This window comes from Triticum dicoccoides, chromosome 1A (assembly GCF_002162155.2).
Source record: "Triticum dicoccoides isolate Atlit2015 ecotype Zavitan chromosome 1A, WEW_v2.0, whole genome shotgun sequence".
NCBI lineage: Eukaryota > Viridiplantae > Streptophyta > Magnoliopsida > Poales > Poaceae > Triticum > Triticum dicoccoides.
In genome coordinates this window covers 462,715,029-462,736,474 of record NC_041380.1, presented here as the reverse complement: position 1 = coordinate 462,736,474, position 21,446 = coordinate 462,715,029, and the positions used below count along the sequence as shown (strand labels likewise).

The following is a 21,446-nucleotide window of genomic DNA, read 5'->3' as shown; positions in this document are numbered from 1 at the left end:
GAGTCCTCGAGGGGGGAGGGTTTGGGCGGGGGCACGGTAGTGGAAGGGGAAGAAGCGGCGGCCGGCGGAGCGTGGAGGGAGGGTTTTCTCTTTCTGGACGAGGACGCGACTCGCGCGAGGTCGCTCCGTGGCCGTCCGATCGGGGGATGCCCTTAACCGATGGTTAGTGGAAAGAGTCCCAGGGGCGTGGATTAACTAACGTAAGCGCGGCGGTGATCCGGATTTCGAAATTCAAATCTTGGCTGCGCTGGACTCTGCTGCCGAGGCGAGCGGATCCGCTGGATTCTCTGCCAGGCGGCGCACTCGTGCTGAAAAAAAAAAACTGTTCGTTCTTCAAAAAAAAAAGTATGGAGGCAGGAGCACGAGATCTGCTACGGCCGTTGCTGCGAACTTGTGATTTGTGAAGTCGTGATGGATCTCATCCCTGGGCATATCTTGATTCTTGAGTATGTGACGTTAACTTTCAAATATGAGATCTCATCCCTGGGCATAGCTTGAGTATGTGATGATGTTAACTTTCAAATATATAAGTATGTCCTTAACAATTGGATTTGTGGATGGATCCAAGGCGGTCTGCTGGTTCACATGATATGGAATGGACACGAGGTCAGTTGCCATGGTTCTGGGAGCAAACAAGGGCCCTCAAAATTCCAACGAATCATACGCCAATTTCAGTATATGTGCAATGTTCTGAACCATGCATCTGGAATTTCAGAACCCTCTATCATCATCATACCACAAAACTACCTTGCATATAAGATAATCAACTATTTCCTTACAGGACGTGGATTTCACCCTCCAATTCCCATCAAACAGAAAAAAACATAAACCAAACTATCACTACAAGCAAAGCAAAAAAAAAAAAAACATCATCACCATCTTGGTTGCTGACTCCCTTCCTTCTCACCGGCAACCATCTTGCAGCAAGCCAGCAGCAGCAGGTATTCGGAAGACAGATAGTGAAAATCTGCAGTGTTCCACAACTGCTTTGAATTTCTCCTCCGGCGAGCTTTGCGGTGTTGACATTTTTACAACAAAAGGAGGAGGGCAAGCGAGAATCATATTTTCCTCTCCACGCGCCAGACTATCTAGCAGAACCGCGTCATTTGTTCCACATTCTTTTCTGCTCATCAAAGCTACCCACGACCGCAGACTGCTTCTTCGCATTGAGCAGCTTCGCAAACTCGGTGTAGTAAGCATCTGCGTCGAGATGATCTAGTACCTTTACTACCTTTCCGTTCGTCCGGCGGAGGATGGTCTGACCATCGATGCTCACATGACCAGATCTAACAGTGATGGCCCTTTGGGTGATCGAGTGATTCAGATGTGATTGCTGAACCAAGAACACAGCACCAAGAAGCTCACCAAGGAACATGTCCTGCAATGGTGACAAACAAAAATAAGAGGAAATCACAAATTTGCTGCTACAAATATACGACTTGAATACGAACTGTTCAAATGAAATAACTGAAGTGGTTTCTTTCACTATTGAATTGTGGTATATAATTGACGGGCCTTTGTGAATATATAGATGATGCTAACTGAAACTAGATAATCCAGATAAAATTACTATGGAAGTTTTTGCCTTTTATTTGGATACTGTATGTATAACAACACTATCTATTGTTACTCTATGTATAACAACGCTATCTAAAATGGTTTTTTCCATTATGGCAGTTTAGATATAGAACCTGTAAAACCAACTTACAATGTGACGATATGCTTGGTTATTCTTTTGCAGTTTCTGCATTGACAGCAACAACTGGTATGCAAACGATGATTCAGGAGTCTTCTCAGCAGTACACAACGATCTTGTGACTTCTTTGAAAGAAGCCACCTGGCGTTGAGCTCTCAAAGGAATGAGAGTGATGTCTAAATCAGATTCTACAACCGCCTTGGCAGCTTGAGGGTCAAGAAAGAAATTGAACTCTGAAAACTTATTTGATGGAACAGTGAACACATTGCCTCCATCTCCATTTCCGCCAGCCAAATGACTCCCGACTATAAAAATGCGCTGCTCAGACATTTGAAACTTTTTAGTCAAATAAATTTCCGCTGAGCTGAAGTAATGTGTATCTCAAAAGCTTTTGGAACTAACCTCAATTACTGATTCTGCTTTTGTGTCGGATAGAATGATGTTTGCTATGTTTGTGAGAGGACCATTGGTCAGGATGGTTATCTTGTCAGTTGGTTTGAGTTCTTCTCTAATATGTTGCCAAACTTCAAAAGCCAATGGCTGCCTGAGCTCAGGGCGCGCGGTGTCCCTTGGAGCACCATATTTTACTGAATTTTCTGCTGTGTACCTGATAAAACAACATGATTAGGTACCACGTGGTCTACATTTCTGTCATACTTGACTGTGTGCCAGTAGTAATATCCAGATTTGTCTTTATGCATACAGAATGAGGCTGCAAAATCATATTTTTGATACGAGACCCCAAGATATCTAGATGTAAGACGTGTATTTTTAATTCATTAATTAAAACCATGCGTTGGTACCTTCTAGGACTTCTGGGCAACACCCGGGCTAGTCCAAAAAGGGTGTCAGTGTCAAGAAAACCACCAGAACCATGTGGTATGGCTTTCACGTATTCACATCCAAGGTCAGGGGCACGAAGCGCAGTAATTTTCCCAAGTCCTACTGGAATGTCATCACGGCCCATCATATGAAGAACGTCATAGATAACATCTACTGTAGCTGGGTTTGCCCAACCATTGCCACTTACCAATATCCCCTGCATATGTAAGAACATAAATGACTATTAGACTTATAACAGGCAATGTTTACCGTATGATTTTGTAAATATTTTTGCAAGTTTATTGGAAGGGGAGATTAGCACAGATGATACTGACCCTCAAATCAATTGCTTCCATAGGTGCTTTCAGGAGGCACAAGAGGGCAAGAAAATCTCCAGGACTCATGTCCATGTCAAATATGACAGGCTTTCCTCTAATCTGATGTTTCAAATCAGGTTTGTACATAATCTCTTTGTAGTGACGAAACTGATCGGTAAAATTGAAGTGCCCAGTGTGTTCAGGGCGATTCAGGACCTGCATGTGGTGATGAAAAATATTTGACTTATAAACAGTGCAGCAAACAAGTTGATTGGAGAGAATTATGTTATGTCATTGTTCATTTCCCATCTAGATATTCATTACTAGTACATCCCTATTGCTCCTTTTTTATTATGTATTCCCATGGTGTTGCTATGTTTCTGAACCCCTTACATCTCGACTGCAATCTTAGATTGCAGAATTAGATGTTTAATCAGATTTAAAAAAAAATACTTTCCTACTGCTTTTGTTGAAGTTTGTTTGTGAGATTCAACAATCATAGAGCTTGTCTCAAGTGCATAAAATAGACAGGAATGTAAGGCTCTTCCTGGATCATCATCAGTCATCACATTTTTCTATTCATGACTCAAGGTTTAACAAATGTTTTGTCAGAAAATGACATCCTTGAGAATATTCAGAACAACAGAGGATCAAATCAAAAGTAAGCACTTCAGAAACAAATACCTCGAGAAAGTGGTCAAAAAACTCTCTATCAAGAGGACTTTTAACATTTCTATTAGGTTTTGCCTTCACTGCGACAAGTACAGCAACCGAGTCAGGACCTTGCACTTCTTTGGTGTATCCATCCTGGTAAAATATTTAGCCCATCATGTGTTATACAACGATGAACCAAAAGTCTTCAATAATATAATGATGAAATCTTTAGATGCACACATATCTCTACTGATTTGCACTTTCTGATGTTATGTAATAAGTATATATTTCCATTTTAAACTGCAGTTACCTAGCATTTTCCTTTAGTGCCCCCTTTCAAAACACAAAATGAATCATTGAATCCTATCTGAACATGACCACTATGTACACCACCTTTCAATAAATCAAATTTTGGGCTTGCATGTCCATCAAAGAATGGATTTGATCCATCATGCACACCGTATGGTTCATTGGATGTAACCACAGTTATGTTCATCACTTCCATCTCAGCAAAATCATTATCGCCATTCAGTTTCTGACCATTGCGCATTATTGAGAGTGCCACACCAGACATGAAAGAATCCCACATAAAGTAACTCTGAATTAAAGCAAAAAAAGAACAAGGTTAAACCAATAACACAAGTACACATGCAGATTAACATATCACCACATGTAAAAACTTACTGTGTAGAACTGGTCATCAAACCAGGTATCGCAAGCAATCTTCAAAGACTGGAAGGAGTACTGTGCCTCATAAGTGCTCTGTTGCTCCTCAAATGCCTTGAAGAAGGACTCAGTGATTGGTATCGTGTTGGTTGCATCGAGTGGCACAAGGGTGATCGGGATACCAGAATGAAAGACCTGTAATACCAGATAAAGAGATAAGACTAATTCCAGATGCACAATAACATAGTTGATTCCTCAAAAGAAGATAGTGCAGTTAAATGCTTAACACTGGGCTGCAAACAATTGGTGTGCCTCTAGATTACCTGATACGCGCCAAAAGGGTCTCCATATATGTTGAACTCGGCATGTGGATTTTTGGTGTAAGTTGTAAACATGTTGCCATGATCACCACATTGTCGTGGCACGCATGATGTGTCGTTCTTGGGGCAGCAACCAGTGGGATTTTGCGATCTCACACCCCCACCCATTATGTAAATGTGCTTCACGTTTTTCTTTAGGTGAGGGTTGCTCATGAGGAACAGCGCAAAAGTTTGTATGTGTTCCGAAGAGGAAGACATTCGTTGGCCCAGCGGATATGGTGTCAATCATCACTTGTTGAGTTGTTGGCTGTTGAAGAGGGGAGTAACTTCTATTTCCCTGATTCAAGGCCAAAAGGAAGTTAAGAAATGCACTGCCTTCCAGTACAGTCTTCCTGAAAGAATCTACAACCATGTTTTGAGATAAAAGGCATGAATGGTGGGTTACTATCTTTCTTCTGTACCTGAGGAAGAATTTCCCGTCGAACTCCATAATTCGCGTTGATGTCCAAGCGGCCACCTGATCCCTGTGGAATTGATTGTCGGTATCGACACTCCCCTATTGTTGACATTCCCTGAGGAATTGAAGTCACAAACAGTTATTTTTACCGAACATGGTAAAATTACAATGTAGAATTTGGTAGTGCAGAACTTGCAAGGAGAATCAGATGGACATGGGCCATCTATTTCACCTGGTCAATTATTGGGAAATAGCCACCAACGTGAGGATAAATTCTACCATCATTGGATATACCACCCTCCCCTCCGACTCCCACCGCAATGTCATCACGGCCCATCATGTAGAGGAGATCATACAACTGGTTGACTGCATGACCAGCATCAGTCCATGAGTTCGCGTTGATAGTTATAGCCTGTGAAAGCACTAGCAAATGAAAATTTCGAACAACAGGGTCATGACTCATGAGAATACCGGAAGAAAAGACAAAATGCGGTTCAGTTCAGTTGAGCGCACAACACTACTACACTAGGTATTGTCCCTCTCTCTCAGCGGGAATCACAACTACTCCCTCTGTAAACAAATATAAGAGCGTTTAGATCACTATTTTAGTGATATAAACACTCTTATATTTCTTTACGGAGGGAGTATATAACTACACCTACTGCACAAACGACATTAGGAGCCCAAATCATCAGTGTTCATAGCAGAAAAGTATCATAATAATGCGTAAGGGCGCAAAAGACTAGTATATTAGTATCAGCAAATCTGAACTAGATAAAACCATGCGAGCATTTCATCGAGCAATTTCTGGGCGCACATGAGATGCCGGCGTAACACCATTTTTACGGCACACCTACCTCTGAAGCCTGATTCCTGAAGGAGTAGGGATGTCACGGCGCCCGTCGACCTAGCAAGCTGTCACGCAAAGGACTGGAATTGCGGTGGCCGGCTGGCCGCCACCGGCCGGAGCACTCAGAATGGCATGCCGTCAAGCCGTGTCTGCCTCGCCGCGAGGAAGGAAAACACGGCTTCCGGTGGGCTCTCCGGCGCTTACGAACCGAAGAGCAGCGCGCAGGTGGCGCGTATGCGTCCCCCCACGACTGCGCGAGAGCACGACCATGGATTCACGGTTACAGACCAAGCTGCTAGGTGGAGAACGAAGGCCGAGCGTGCAGTTAGAATGCGCGGCCATTGGCATCCATGCCCTCCTGCCTGGACATTGGGCTGGGCGCAGGTGTTCTCCGCCGCACCGACGCGCCTCCCGATTCTCCTCGTGCGCGGTAGGGGGCACTGCCGCGCTGTATCGCCGATCCGTAACCACTGATGGCCCGCCGCCGTCCCTGAGATCCAGACCATGAATCTATGTCAGGGAATCGCAAAGGACCTTCTCCGAACTCCCGGAGCTGACTGGCGCGCGAGCTCTCTGAACTGCGGCGAGGTGTCTGACGTGCCCCTCGCCTCCTTCAGATAGAGAGGGAGGAGGAGACGGACGAAGGAGAACAACCCTACCTTCTCCATCGGACGGCTGAACGGGATCCGACGAGGCAGCCTTTTTTAGCCGATTTTTTATTAATAATAAATGATAAACCAATTATTCCATAACTGGAAAAGGTAACTTGAGATTTTGAAAATGGGGAGGACGCTATGAGTAACAGCGTCCAAGCTGGCCGCTATTGCAAACCATATCCAGGTTTGAACGCTAGTGTTAGCGGCGTCCAGTGCATGATTGAACCACCCAGGAACCCCTAGATCGGCTTTCTCCAACCTAATCCGCTTGTCTGTCCAAAGAAATATCGATTGGTGGATCATAATGGCGAGCAGCCGATGACACGGTGTCTCGGCTGTGATGGTCGGCGTTGTTGGCTGTAACATCCCGATCGCAGCATCAACCCGCGAACGTCGCAATCATACTATGGGTATGGCCGGAGTAACACAAATTTGGAAGAGACGATGCAATTGGTTAGACCCCGCAAGTTAGCGAGACCCTCCACTCCCTTCAAGCGGCACGCTTACATTGAGTGTGTCAGATAGAAGAGGGATATGCCAATTAATTATGTTGTTAATGTGGCTATTAGTAGTGTTGCCCTTATTCCTATAGCTTATCCGAAGCGATCATGAAATGAACTGAAGGACTCTAATAAGGATTAGAGCATCTCTAGCCGATCCTGAAATCTTCTAGAGAGTAAAAAACGATTTTACTCCTCTAACCGGGATCTAGCTGATCCCGTGAATCCTATAGTGGAGTAAATATATTTTACTTTGAGCCGAGCCGAGTGCCTAAACTTACTCGACTGCTCGGTCGCAGAATAAAACCACACCATGCCTCTTTGCCTCTCTCCCTTAATCCCTCGCTGCACTCATCTCGCAGGCCACCCCACAGCTCCTGCACCCCCACCCTTGCTGTCATGGCCGGATCCCGTGGATGCCCTGCCTCGCCGCCCATCCGCAGCGTGGATCTGCACAGCCGCTAGCATAGCGCCGACCCACTCGCCTCCCGTTGTCGTTGCGGCGCTTCCTCGAGCATCGTCCCATCAGCCTCCTTCGGCAGGCTCTCCAGCTTCCCCGAGCTCCCGGTGCCGCCGCCGCCTTAGAGACCATACATTGGCGTGCGATAGCGGGCATGGGGACGCGGGTAGACGAAATCACGGACCGACACACCCACGAGAAGCTTTGGCTCGGATCCTTCCACTCCGCCGAGCAGGATGTCAAAGAGTATGACATTTGGTTGGTCCGACTGCACGGCGTCGACAGCCACCCAAACTTTGAGTTCGGTGAGATGTCGTGGCTAGATGTCGTTGACCCGCGAGTGGTCTCCACACGGGAGGAGAGGAGGACCCGGACGCGAGGGAAAGGCTGGGGCAGAGGCCTTCGATGAGGCGTACATGGCAGAGCTCTGCCGCTGTCTACCCAGAGCGCAAGTCGAGGCGGAGCTAGAGATGCTCTTAGCTCTCTTCCTTCCCAATCTCTCCACTCTAGTATTTCCCCTCCTGTAATTAGACCTGATACTTGAATGAATCAATACGAGAGAGCAGTAATCCCATGTGTTTGATGGAGTAGTGGCAGGGTTTGTAACATCTCGGCTGAGGTTGCTTACCGCGCAGCAAGGAGGAGGAGCAATGATTGCCAGCGAACTAGGTTTTACAGCTCATGCAACTCCGTAATCAACTCGAAACGACTCCGTTCAGTTTAATTACAGCACTGGTCAAACCACAGAATTGGACACTGTTGGCAATGGCGTCCAGACATGGGCGTTGTTCTTAATGGCGTTCAGGTCTGGACGCCGCTATTTATGGCGTCCTTCCTATTTTGGGCGTTGTTCTTAATGGCGTTCAGGTCTGGACGCCGCTATTTATGGCGTCCTTCCTATTTTTAAAAATTGCACGTCTTCTTTACTAGTTTTGAAATTACCGAATTAATAATTATTAATTATAAAAATCGGTTTTTTAGCCTCGCTTTTTTTACGGTTTAGCGACTGTTTTTCGTTCTCTTTCAAACCTTCCTTACCAACACTATCAGAACAACGAAAATATAACAAGAAAGTGGATGGTATTTGAACTATAACTTTATAATAAAAGATATAAGGTACAAAAAAAGTAGAAATCCAATTCGGCTTTTGGGAGCATATGCTCCTGCGAGCAAAAATTGTTATATGCAAATGTAAAAAAAATTTGAAAAAAAATAAATATGTTCATTGTCAAATTAAGATGCTACCTGCAAATTTTTGGGTGAAAAGCTTAGGTATTTTGAACTGCGCAGAAAGGAAAAGTCGAACGCCAAATGTTACGCTTAATTTTTGTTTTTTTCATCGACAAAGTACTGCTATCTCGTTTCGCATAAAAATTGTCAAGCATGCAAGTTACAATAAAAATTGTCAAGCATGCATGTTACAGTAATATGAACATCTACAAAAATTCAGAATTTTTGAAATTTATTTACTTTTTTTTGAATTTACTATTCATCCAGGTTCGTCTAACACGGCTCTCCCGAAAATAAGTGAATGAAAACAACAAGTTATGTTGACAACAATGAGAGCAACATGAGGACAATTGGCTTCTTTTCCGAAGTGGGTTAGACGCCTTTCAATTAGTATCACATGACATGATGAAAATCAAATAGCATGTCTTTTAGGAGCAACAGAAGGAGGGTAAGGATGACAACCTAATCGGGTCTAGATCATGCCGACGTTGTTGCATTAAGTTGACAACCTTTCAACCCAACAATGATGTTGTCATATGACTGTTGTGATTTCATTCTTTATATAAGAGCTTATCGAATATAACTGCAAAGGAGCAAGTGCCAAAGTGATAAGGCTTGTGGCACGTAATATGAAACCCGAAATTGACCGGGCGAGGTAAAGGGGAAATCAGGATATGAATAGCATTCATGTGTACTATCTACAATACAATTGACATACAGTTTTAGAATGATAATTACTTATGTGTAAGTGATTTAATAAATGAATGTATTTGTTCCAAAAATCATGGAGTGGTAGGGGGCGGCAAATGGATCCCCACTTTTATAGTACAACGGAGAGATCATGCGGCACGTGTTCGAGAATCATAAGCGCCCATAGAAGGTCATTTGCAAGAATTAAAGTGAGAGAATTTTTGAATTTCGAAACATCTAGATCGAGTAGGGGAGCGAGGTATATTGTCGCATTGGAATTGCAATTTGTTCGCCCTCTTATGCTACGATATATAAACATAAAAATAAAATCGATAGCATAATTTTGAGTTGCAGTCTCATTTCTGCAGCCATATGTTTTACGTAAGTGTTGGCCGCACAAAAAAAATACAAGTATACATGTCAATTTGTGTTAAGTCCCGTATGTGAGTGAAATACATTTAATTATATCTTTTGAAAGGTTGACAATCAATACGTGAGTAAGAGTGCATAAATCATGTCCCGCTATGGCAAGCAAGAGGAAACGAATACGTCCGCAAAACGATGAGTCGATTCTGAATGCACTGACCAATTCCAGAGAAGAAAACAGCAGCGTTGCATGCAGTATGAATGTTTGGTTTTTTTAACACAGTATAATCACAGCTGCTTACATACACACACATACAAGCATCTCTATCACTCTATGAAAGCATGCACACTATCTTATCCCTATGAGTATCTTTAAGATACTAAGAGCAACTCTAGCAGACCCCGCATCCGGCGTAAACCCGCATAATTTCGGCGATTATACGGACTCGGCCCATTATTCTGGCCAGACCAGAGCCTGCATCGGTGTTCAGCCCGTAAATGTTTTTGCCGCAACCCACAAATGCTACCCCCGAACCAGTATAACTGCGAGTTTGCGGGGCAGATGCGGGTCGAAACCCTATCCCCCCGCAGCCGCGTTTGCCCCCAATTCCCCATCGTGCCGCTCGATTTGTCGTCGCCGGTGAGCCTTCGACCGCCATGGCCGACTCGAGGGATGAGGCGGAACGCCGCCGCCGCGCCAGATCTGACGCCGCTCGCAAGCGGGGGGCGCGTCGGTGGCTCAACCGCGGTACCCTGCCTCGACTCCGACTCCGACCGATCGCCGCCGGTGGGCAGCTACCGCAGGAGCTCCGGTGAGCTCAATTTTGTTGTAGTAGTGCGGTAGCTTAGGCCCTGTCTAGCATCTCTGACCTTTAATGTGTATGTATGTGGGGTGTGCGAACTTATTATGAGAAGAAGAACCATCTATGCGAGCGAGCTCCGGTGAGATGCTGCTTAAATTTCTCCCGCGAAACTGCTTTTTTAAAATATTACGGGTTTGTTTGCGGTTTTCTGTTCTGCCGCGGCGTTTTTCAGCCTGCATAAGCGCCTCCGCGCGACCTGCAAACACAGTTTACAGTTTGGCAAAATGCAGGTTCTGCTAGAGTTGCTCTAAGCCGACATAACATCTAAAATTGACAAACTCATAACAGGCGCCGCGTTTTTTTTTCCAGAGGAACAAGCGCCGCGTTGTCGGTGTCCTCTCTAACTGAAGGAATATCACTGAAAAACCTAAAATAAATTCAAGAAATTGCGAGCACCAGTTCCAAGTCTAGCATTTGAATTCTGGTAGGTTTGTTCCACCGCACACCACATGAAACCTAACCAGCCGAGCTACGCGTAGTTCCCTTTGAAGCGTCTGCTCTTCGATCGGCGCCTCTGCCCATAGTGTCCACCAGGCCCGAGCCCATGGGTGTGCCAGCTGTGCGCCCGCACAGGGCCTCCACTTTTCAGGGGCCCCCATTTTCGAAACTGCAGCCCACTGCGCAAGAGCAGGCCCAGTGGCTGCCACGCAGATTAATTCACTTTTGGATCGTGCGCGCGATGAAGCAGCAGCCAGCAGACCCCCCGATTCGATGCGAGAGCCCACAGTCCCCCCTCTCAAACTGTTCGTCTCGAGCAGATCTGAACCTCCGGCGACCATGCTGCAGCGGCGGCTCGGGGTCTCTTCTTTTCCTCTCTTCCTCCGCGGCGTCGATTGATTCAGCAGTCAGGACGACACCAATAAAAACTTTCTCGTCTTCCTCGACCACGAGACGATGGCATCCCAAAGATCACAATTTTTTTTATTCAACTACTAGGCTTGCTCGTTTTTCTCCCTACTCTCCATCTGATTACATAGTATCGCTCCCTTAGTTCTCCCCTAATCCCCATATTCAATACGTTTGAGAGAGAGAGTTCAAGAAGGTGGGCAACGGAAAGGCAAGGTCGTCCCGTGGGATTTGGATTCATTCTTCCAGCGACACCACAGTAGTACACAGGCGACAGACCTAGTCTTGACCCTTCATGTCCTTTTACTTCAACTTCATTTTATAATTTGCATATTGTTTGTGTTACATGTTTCATACTAAGATGCCACATACAAAGTATATGTCTGGGTACGAAAAAAATGTACTAGATATTCTCTTCAATTCAACATTGTCATAATAAAGATGATGATTAGTTTCCATCCAGTTATTATGTAATATAACTAATGAGCGAAGATAATATTTATATGATATGTCCAATATTGTAATTTTTATTGAAATATAAGCAAGCCTTCTAAAAATATCTACGTGGAGAGGCCTCATTTTATTAAATTGCAGGAGAGGCTGGCACATGCCAAGACTAGGCCTGGGTATACTATTGTTGTTTTTATAGAGATAGGCCGCATTTTAAAGTTTGGCACAGGCCCCCGATTTTGCCGGCTCGGCCCTGGTGTCCACGAGGAAGGCGTGCACGCTGTCACGTTGCTAACACACAGATCAAATGGTGCACGGCGAATTTTGGTAGGCCATCCACGGCCAGCGTCCGACACCGATCCAACACACCTGTAACGCTGACACTGCATGCATGGCCCATGGCCGTCATGCATGTCACGCCGCATGTCTCCGTTTTCTTCCCCACGTTGGGCCCGGCGTACGTGTTCAAGATGAGAAATGACGCGTCTTTTTCAGTTTTTTGCACCGAAAGGGCGGTCGTCCGTCGATTTCCGGAGTTAGAAAATGTATAAGCGTCGTGCCTGGGCAGTGCATTTGTTCGTTCGAATTGCGAGGATAGTGGAGAACTATTATAAATAAAATGAAAATAGAGGATAAGCTAGCGCTCAGGCATGGGCGGGAGAGGATATGGTGACGTGACACTGACACACAATCATATGCACCAAGACGACGAGAACAACAATGTTCTTTTGCCCATATCTGAGCATGATAACCTGTCTCGTCGCATCCATCGCCCATTCATTCATTCGCACATTTTTTTTAACCTTTCATTCACATAAACTTGGATTTTTTTCCCCTCTTGCAGTCCTAGAGTATCACCTGATACTCTCCCAGTACCAACAATACATAGACGTTTGAAGCGAGCTTGCTTCAAACAACACAACGAGAGAGAGAGGGGAGTGAGGGAGAGGGAGAGAGAGGAGTGCGGCGTTGCAAAGACCGGGCTCCATAAAAAATATACTTAAGAGTTTCAAAAAATATCAATTTCTTCGTGCAAATTATGCATGTTCGTCAAGTATGTAAAATGTTTCATCATGGTTTTTTAGAGGAATACCTATTATTTGCATGCTACACAAAAGAAGATAAATATCTGGCCTAAAAACAACAAAGATAAAGCCCATTTTAATCTGTATATTTATCTTTTTGGTATACATTACATGTGAGCATATTTATTCAATTAATTTTATATGTGTACGTGTATACTACAAATATACATCTATGTATATACTTTTATTCAGATTTTTTCAGTATATGAAAATAGTATTTTCTCTGGAAAATAAAATAAAGAGCTCTATGCTGATCGGCCTCTGCAATGCTCTAGAGAGAGAGAGATGTGATGAGATGAGACGACCGAGAATACTCAAGCTAGGGAGCAGCTGCTGCATTCTTGTTGCTCCGGCTAGCCATCCAAGACTCGCAATTACGAACTCCCTTCGTTCGAAATTACTTATCTCGGAAATGGATGTATTTAGAATTAAAATATGTCTAGATATATACATTTTTATGACGAGTAATTTCGAAAGTACAATGGAGAATCAAACCTTTTCCCCACGTACTCCTCGCACGAAAGCAAGCCCAATGCTATCCGCTAGGCAGGGAAAAGCCCCGCCGCTCAACTCCGGAACAAAGAGCACTCCCATTTCTGTGTTGTTCCCCCACCACTGTTCACTGTTGCCGTCCAAAATCACCGCACCCGGAGAGGAAACCGGTCCATGAAGAAAGAACACGAAAAAATGCGCAGAATCCACGAAACGGAAGTATATGCTACTAATAGAAAAGCGCACGCTCAATGACGAGGGAGCGGGATCTCTTGGATGGTCGTGGACGCACGGGCGAGCCGAGCCTCGCAGGCGCTGCAGCGGCAGCCGCCATGGGTGCAACTATATATATAGGCAAGCGAGCAGTGGCGGTTACCTTGACGTCGAACTCGGCGCGGTCGTGCTTGAGGAGGTAGAGGATGGCGAAGAGGTCGTCGGTGTCCATGTCCGTGTCCACCAGGATCCGGTGAGGCGGCGGCCGCGGCATCCCGGCCGCGGCGAGCCGCGCCAGCGCCACGAGAAGGAGCAAGGACAGCGTCCTCGCCACCGCGAACCAGCCCATAATCCCGAGCCGCCGGTGAGACGGTCTTCTCCTCCCCTCACCCCTCACGTACAGTACGCTACGGTCGCACACGATGGCCGAATGAACGGGCTTATGATCTGTGCGGGTATACGCAGCTGTAATAAGTAGGCGACCCGAGCCTAGGGTCGTTGCTCGATCGCTGTCCCCTGGACGGGTCCAGGGAGCCTTGATTGGCCATTTCGGTACGCGAGCGAACGAGCGTGCGCGTGTTAATAGTGGGAACGAGCGAGACTATGGTCTGTTTTTTCTTTTCTTTTTGTGAGCAAATACTGTGGTCTGTGAGTGTGTGTGGCGGGGCACGGGCATATGCCCAAAGTCCGAGCTCCGGTTAATGGTGTGTTTGTCAGGGAGGTTTAAATGTTGGCTCCTGTTCTCCACGCACTGAACATGGGGCTTGATGAGGACATCACTTCCATCGTTACACCCACTGTTCTTCATCAGTCGTTTCACCTGCACTTATGACTAGAGCCCATGCGCGTTACAAGGAGCATTTACATTACTATTTTAGTAATCTAAACACTCTTACATTCCTTTATAGAGGGAGTACATATAATTTGACTGACAAAAATGCGATGTTACACTTATGTTCCGATTTACTTGTACTCAGAAATAAAGGAGATATTAGAGATGAAATCAACCCGTACACTCAAATCAGATGGAGCAACATTGCATGCATGTCCACCGAATCCATCAACCATGTCACCTGCATGCGTCCACATCGAACCATCCATGCATGGTTGCATGCGGTCACGTGTACAAGGGCCACGACCAAAGGACTTGATTAGGCATTAGAATACTTAGGGCATGTACAATAATTTGAGACATTTACATTAATTTTTTCTCTTCAATGCAAGATATCACTAGTGGGTCTTATTAAGAAATAGAAAATAAAGACTATAGCACACGTGCATCTCTATATTTTACTCCAACCTTTTCAACTTTTGTCACTGGACCACACTTTTTCTCTTCAAGCACCCGCCTGAAGAGGATCCTGCTTCCTATCCGAACATATTTTACGTCATATCCAATCCTACATGGCATGCGAGGCATCACCTTGAGGCTATGCATTGTACATGCCCTTAGCGGCCTGTGCAGGCCCACGAAGTACGCTTGAAGACGTCCGTGTCCGTATTGCCCGCATGTTTGTCTCTACACACGTATGCTTTTAATAAACAATCCTTTAATAAACAGCTACTCTAAATTAGATTTTGGACCTGAGTTTTATTAGGGCATGTACAATGATGCTATTTTAGGAGTGTCACGTAGAATAAATAATGAGGTGGAGGAGAGAGAACTCACAAGAAAATGCTTGTCTTATACTGTATTATTTAAAAGAAGACAAAAGATGATCTCTTAACACAATATGGCTCATCATGTTTTTAGGAATTGCTAGTTATTGGAGATAAGACTAAGAGATGACCAACTGTAGACTCTATTTTTTATCATCTATAGATTACATGCAAAACTTAAGATGAGACTATTGTCTAGTTATTGCTATAATTTATCTAAGAGACGATTAGAACTATCGTCTTGTCAGATCCATAGTGGAACCTTAACTTATTCATCTATTTCGTGTGGTTGATTTATTATCCGCAATTTTAGATTGCAATTCACCTTTATTCTTGGCGGTTCTTCGGTTGCTTGCAGGAACTCCAACCTCGTTGTTCAGGTTGATTGTGCCTACGGCAATGTCAATAACCATCAAAGATTGGTTTAGTGATCATCGAGGTGTATTGTCGGGTACGGTATAACCGGAACGTCAAGGTCAAAAACCACCAAATCAAAAGTTATCCTCACTCTCATTGAAAAATTAGGCCGCCGCCACATCAGGGTTGCTCTGATGGATGATTAAAGTTGTACTTCCTATATTAACAGAAGAAGACGTACTATGGGTTTCCTTAAGCCGGCTTGCCAAATACGTCGTGCGGAGGAAATATTGGTTTCTAGTGGCAGATTGTTGAGCGCGCGTGGGTGGCGTGGGCTTGTTAAATATTGCTACACGTGATCTCGTGAGATTCGCTTGCGTCTGTATACCTGGCTGGCAGATGATCCCGCATACGTATCTCCAAAAAAAACTTGTCAGGATTAGCACGCGACCCTTCCGCTTGATCCACGCAGTTTACTCCAACGACGTACTTTGGGGCAGTTTGGTTGCTGCCCTCGGTCACATGCCTGGGCAAAAGTGATGCCTGACCGGGACCTGGGATTTTGCCTGGCCAGGCAGCGTGCACACATTTTGTTTGGGAGGTGGCCTGAGCCTGGAAGGTCATCAGAGGATTAGAAAAATATAAAAACTGGGAAAGCCGTCCACAACCTCTCTGCACACTGCTAGTTTAGCTCCAGGCTAATGTGGCCCTTTGTCCGGCAGAGAGCGAGAGAGAGAGCGGGACGATCCACATGTCCGGCCGGGCCGTCGATGACGATTGACGACCCGTATCCGGCCCATCTAGACCCAAATGAACGACAATTTCGTCCGTTTTTTGTTCGTTTCGGTCGGCCAGGCGGACATGGATGTCCGTTTCCGCATTTGGGTCAGCGTGTGCGTCCAACATTGGCCTGAGATCCATTTTGACGCCGCTAAAAAAAATGAATGCATGCATATTAAAAAAAAGAAAAACAACATTAATTAAACATTAAAGCCGGCCACGAAGGCTGGCGAGAGTCCACGCGTCCACATTTGTATTTAAAAAAAAGAAAACAGCCAAAATTACGAGGGGGCGCGCTGCCCTAGGCGTCGTCGTCGTCCTCGGGGTCCGTGAGGTCGATGAACGTCGGCGCCGGTCCGGCCCAGACAAACGCCGTGTTCCAGAGGGTCATCATGTCGGGCAGTGCCAGCGCAGGCAGTGCCGGCGCGGGGGTTTGTGCGGCCGCATGTGCAGCCGCGGCCTGGCGCGCCTCCTTCTCGGCCTCGCGCTCCTCCTTCTCGAGGTCGCGCTCGAGCATCTCGAGGTACTCGCTGTCGCGGCGCTCCTCGGCCACCCTGATTCTGTTGGGGAACGTTGCAGAAAATAAAAATTTTCCTACGGTTTCACCAAGATTCATCTATGAGTTCATCTAGCAACGAGTGATTGGATTGCATCTACATACCTTTGTAGATCACGCGCGGAAGCGTTTAAAGAACGGGGATGAGTAAGACATACTCAACGTGATCCAAATCACCGGAGATCCTAGCGCCGAACGGACGACACCTCCGTGTTCAACACACATACGGTCAGCGTGACGTCTCCTCCTTCTTGATCCAGCAAGGGGGGAGGAGAGGTTGATGAAGATCCAGCAGCACGACGGCGTGGTGGTGGATGCAGGGCGTCACAGTAGCAGGGCTTCGCCGTATACTGCGAGAGAGAGAGAGGTGTAGCAGGGGAGAGGGAGGCGCCAACACTCAAGGTATTGCTGCCCCCTCCCTCCCCCCTATATATAGGCTCCCCTAGGGGGGGCCGTCCCTAGGAGATGGGATCTCCTAGGGGGGGCGGCGGCCAAGGGTGAAGTAGCCCCCAAGGCAAGGTGGGGCGCCCCCACCCCTAGGGTTCCAACCCTAGGCGCATGGGGTGGGCCTAGGGGGGCGCACCAGCCCACTATGGGCTGGTTCCCCTCCCCACTTTGGCCCATGGGGTCCTTTGGGATGGGTGGCCCCACCCGGTGGACCCCGGGACCTTTCCGGTGGTCCCGATACAATACCGGTGACCCCGAAACTCTCCCGATGGCCAAAACTGCACTTCTTATATATAATTCTTCACCTCCGGACCATTCTGGAACTCCTCGTGACGTCCATGATCTCATCCGGGACTCCGAACAACTTTCGGGTTACTGCATATTCATATCTCTACAACCCTAGCGTCACCGAACCTTAAGTGTGTAGACCCTACGGGTTCGGGAGACATGTAGACATGACCGAGACGGCTCTCCGGTCAATAACCAACAGCGGGATTTGGATACCCATGTTGGCTCCCACATGCTCCTCGATGATCTCATCAGATGAACCATGATGTCGAGGATTCAAGCAACCCCGTATACAATTCCCTTTGTCAATCGGTACGTTACTTGCCCGAGATTCGATCGTCGGTATCCCAATACCTCGTTCAATCTCGTTACCGGCAAGTCACTTTACTCGTACCGTAATGCATGATCCCGTGACCAGACACTTGGTCACTTTGAGCTCATTATGATGATGCATTACCGAATGTGCCTAGACATACCTCTCCGTCATAGGGAGTGACAAATCCCAGTCTTGATCCGTGTCAACCCAACAGACACTTTCGGAGATACCCGTAGTATACCTTTATAGTCACTCAGTTACGTTGTGACGTTTGGTATACCCAGAGCACTCCTACGGTATCCGGAAGTTACACGATCTCATGGTCTAAGGAAAAGATACTTGACATTGGAAAAACTCTAGCAAACGAACTATACGATCTTGTGCTATGTTTAGGATTTGGGTCTTGTCCGTCACATCATTCTCCTAATGATGTGATCTCGTTATCAGTGACATTCAATGTCCATAGTCAGGAAACCATGACTATCTGTTGATCAACGAGCTAGTCAACTAGAGGCTTACTAGGGACATGTTGGTGTCTAAGTATTCACACATGTATTACGATTTCCGGATAACACAATTATAGCATGAATAAAAGACAATTATCATGAACAAGGAAATATAATAATAATCCTTTTATTATTGCCTCTAGGGCATATTTCCAACAGTCTCCCACTTGCACTAGAGTCAATAATCTAGTTACATTGTGATGAACCGAACACCCATGGAATTCTGGTGTTGATCATGTTTTGCTCTAGGGAGAGGTTTAGTCAACGGATCTGCTACATTCAGGTCCGTATGCACTTTACAAATATCTATGTCTCCATCTTGAACATTTTCACGAATGGAGTTGAAGCGACGCTTGATGTGCCTTGTCTTCTTGTGAAACCTGGGCTCCTTGGCAAGAGCAATAGCTCCAGTGTTGTCACAGAAGAGCTTGATCGGCCCCGACGCATTGGGTATGACTCCTAGGTCGGTGATGAACTCCTTCACCCAAATTGCTTCATGCGCTGCCTCCGAAGCTGCCATGTACTCCGCTTCACATGTAGATCCCGCCACGACGCTTTGCTTGCAACTGCACCAGCTTACTGCCCCACCATTCAAAATATACACGTATCCGGTTTGTGACTTAGAGTCATCCAGATCTGTGCCAAAGCTAGCGTCAACGTAACCTTTTACGACGAGCTCTTCGTCACCTCCATAAACGAGAAACATTTCCTTAGTCCTTTTCAGGTACTTCAGGATATTCTTGACCGCTGTCCAGTGTTCCTTGCCGGGATTACTTTGGTACCTTCCTACCAAACTCACGGCAAAGTTTACATTAGGTCTGGTACACAACATGGCATACATAATAGAACCTATGGCTGAGGCATAGGGGATGACACTCATCTCTTCTATATCTTCTGTCGTGGTCGGACATTGAGCTGAGCTCAATTTCACACCTTGCAACACAGGCAAGAACCCCTTCTTAGACTGATCCATATTGAACTTCTTCAATATCTTATCAAGGTATGTGCTTTGTGAAAGACCTATGAGGCGTCTTGATCTATCTCTGTAGATCTTGATGCCTAATATATAAGCAGCTTCTCCAAGGTCCTTCATTGAAAAACTCTTATTCAAGTAGGCCTTAATGCTGTCCAAAAGCTCTATATCATTTCCCATCAAAAGTATGTCATCTACATATAATATGAGAAATGCTACAGAGCTCCCACTCACTTTCTTGTAAACGCAGGCTTCTCCATAAGTCTGCATAAACCCAAACGCTTTGATCATCTCATCAAAGCGAATGTTCCAACTCCGAGATGCTTGCACCAGCCCATAAATCGAGCGTTGGAGCTTGCACACCTTGTCAGCATACTTAGGATCGACAAAACCTTCCGGCTGCATCGTATACAATTCTTCCTTAAGGAAACCATTAAGGAATGCCGTTTTGACGTCCATTTGCCATATCTCATAATCATAGAATGCGGCAATTGCTAACATGATTCGGACGGACTTCAGCTTCACTACCGGTGAGAAAGTCTCATCGTAGTCAACCCCTTGAACTTGTCGATAACCCTTAGCGACAAGCCGAGCTTTATAGATGGTCACATTACCATCCGTGTCTGTCTTCTTCTTAAAGATCCATTTATTTTCTATGGTTCGCCGCTCTACGGGCAAGTCAGTCAAAGTCCATACTTCATTTTCATACATGGATCCTATCTCGGATTTCATGGCTTCCAGCCATTTGTCGGAATCCGGGCCTGCCATCGCTTCTTCATAGTTCGAAGGTTCACCGTTGTCTAACAACATGATTTCCAAGACAGGGTTGCCGTACCAATATGGTGCGGAACGTGTCCTTGTGGACCTTCGAATTTCAGTAGGAGCTTGATCAGAAGTATCTTGATCATCATCATTAACTTCCTCTCTAGTCGGTGTAGGCACCTCAGGAACATTTTCTTGAGTTGCGCCATTTTCCGGTTCAAGAGGTAATACTTCATCAAGTTTTACTTTCCTCCCACTTACTTCTTTCGAGAGAAACTCCTTCTCTAGAAAGGATCCATTCTTGGCAACAAAGATCTTGCCTTCGGATCTGAGGTAGAAGGTATACTCAATAGTTTCTTTAGGGTATCCTATGAAGACGCATTTTTCCGACTTGGGTTCGAGCTTTTCAGGTTGAAGTTTCTTGACATAAGCATCGCATCTCCAAACTTTTAGAAACGACAGTTTAGGTTTCTTCCCAAACCATAATTCATACGGTGTCGTCTCAACGGATTTTGGCGGAGCCCTATTTAAAGTGAATGCGGCAGTCTCTAAAGCATAGCACCAAAAAGATAGCGGTAAATCGGTAAGAGACATCATAGATCGCACCATATCTAATAGAGTGCGATTACGACATTCGGACACACCATTACGCTGAGGTGTTCCAGGCGGCGTAAGTTGTGAAACTATTCCACATTTTCTTAAGTGTGTGCCGAACTCGTGACTCAAGTATTCTCCTCCACGATCTGATCGCAGGAACTTGATTTTCCTGTCACGTTGATTCTCAACCTCACTCTGAAATTCCTTGAACTTTTCAAAGGTCTGAGACTTGTGTTTCATTAAGTAGACATACCCATATCTACTCAAGTCATTAGTGAGGGTAAGAACATAACGATAGCCACCGCGAGCCTTAACACTCATTGGACCGTACACATCAGTATGTATGATTTCCAATAAGTTGGTTGCTCGCTCCATTGTTCCTGAGAGCGGAGTCTTGGTCATTTTACCCATGAGGCATGGTTCGCACGTGTCCAACGATTCGTAATCAAGAGACTCTAAAAGTCCATCAGCATGGAGCTTCTTCATGCGTTTGACACCTATGTGACCAAGGCAGCAGTGCCACAAGTATGTGGGACTATCATTATCAATCTTACATCTTTTGGTACTCACAC

The 21,446-nt window shown here is 45.8% G+C and overlaps 1 pseudogene; it reads right to left on the bottom strand.

The window, feature by feature from the left end:
• Nucleotides 1-727: 727 nt before the first annotated feature.
• On the bottom strand, nucleotides 728-14,056 carry LOC119278991 (annotated as a pseudogene).
• Between the last annotated feature and the right edge of the window lie 7,390 nt (nucleotides 14,057-21,446).